Raw genomic sequence first — 1,945 nt, 5'->3', positions numbered from 1 at the left:
GAGGAGGAAATTAATCTGAAATGCCACTCAGAGCTTTGTACTTCAACAGATATTCAGGCAGCTTTAGGATTCAATATATCACAATGAAACAGAAGTTTTCATCTTCGCAATAAGAACAAAGGATCAGAAGTAGGCGATTCAGTGTCTCTTGTCTGCTCTTTCATTCAGTTGGATTATGGCAGTCCCTTAACTCCATCCACCCCGGGTCTGTAATCATGAATAGATGGGAGAAACTCAGCCCATCTGCAGTTTTATTGAATGAATTAATTATTTATTGTCACGTGTATTTTACAGTGAAATACAATAAAAATACAGTGAAAAGCTTTCATTTGTCACCATAATCCGGCACAATTTTTGATAGTTTAAGAATAAGAGAAGATGAAAAGAAATAGCTTCAAGAAGAGTCCATCTGAGCACGAGCTCAGAACCACCAATGCCTTGCCAGACCCAACTAACACTGAAGTAGCTGATTCTCAGGCACCATCTTTCACTACTTGGCCAATTTACCCTCGCCACCTGGGCACACCAACATCAGAGACTGTTGCTGCAGTCAATGTCACTGTACTGCCCTCCCGCCACCGCTTCACTGCTGCCAGCGCTGGACCCAGCCCACAACGAATCCTCAGGTGCCATTTTTAGCCTCCAGCCTACCTCACTGATGTCGCCCCAGGGCTCATTCTCCTCCAAGGGTCCCTCTGAAGCCAAAAAAAAAAGAGGTGTCCACAGCACACACTCAATTCTAAGGTGAATTGCACCGTTTACAAGTCTAATATCTGGAAGGGGGCATGGGGGTTATCTAATTTGAGAGTTCTTGTGCATTAAAACACTAAAGTCTAGCATCCAAGTTCAGCAAGTAACAGGGAAGACATGGACGTCCAGTCCCTCTACACCTGCATTCCCCATGCAGATGGCCTTAAGGCCCTCCGCTTCTTCCTGTCCCGCAGGCCCGACCAGTCCCCCTCCACTGATACCCTCATCCGCTTAGCCGAACTCGTCCTCACACTCAACAACTTCTCTTTCAATTCCTCCCACTTCCTACAGACAAAGGGGGTAGCCATGGGTACCCGCATGGGCCCAAGCTACGCCTGCCTCTTTGTAGGTTACGTGGAACAATCCCTCTTCCGTACCTACACCGGCCCTAAACCCCACCTCTTCCTCCGTTACATTGATGACTGTATTGGCGCCGCCTCGTGCTCCCACGAGGAGCTCGAACAGTTCATACACTTCACTAACACCTTCCACCCCAACCTTAAGTTTACCTGGACCATCTCTAACACCTCTCTCCCCTTCCTGGACCTCTCGGTCTCCATATCGGGCAACTACCTAGAAACCGATATTCATTTCAAGCCCACCGACTCCCACAGCTACCTAGAATACTCCTCCTCCCACCCACCTTCCTGCAAAAATGCTATCCCCTATTCCCAATTCCTTCGCCTCCGCCGCATCTGCTCCCAGGATGAGGCATTCCACTCCCGTACATCTCAGTTGTCCTCGTTTTTCAAGGACCGTAACTTCCCCTCCTCGGTGGTCGAGAACGCCCTCAACCATGTCTCCCACATCTCCCGCACCTCATCCCTCACACCCCGTCCACGCAATAAAAACCAAAAAAGAATCCCCCTCGTCCTCACGTATCACCCCACCAACCTCCGGATCCAACGCATCATCCTCCGACACTTCCGCCATCTGCAATCCGACCCCACCACCAAAGACATCTTTCCCTCCCCACCCTTATCTGCTTTCCGGAGGGACAACTCTCTCCGTGACTCCCTTGTCCGCTCCACACTCTCCTCCAGCTCCACCACACCCGGCACTTTTCCCTGCAACCGCAGGAAGTGCTACACCTGCCCCCATATCTCCTCCCTCACCCCCATCCCAGGCCCCAAGAAGACTTTCCACATCAAGCAGATGTTCACCTGCACATCTGCCAATGTGGTATACTGCATCC

Source organism: Rhincodon typus, chromosome 34, assembly GCF_021869965.1.
Source record: "Rhincodon typus isolate 14 chromosome 34, sRhiTyp1.1, whole genome shotgun sequence".
In the NCBI taxonomy this organism is placed as follows: Eukaryota; Metazoa; Chordata; class Chondrichthyes; order Orectolobiformes; family Rhincodontidae; genus Rhincodon; species Rhincodon typus.
This window is presented reverse-complemented; position numbering follows the sequence as displayed.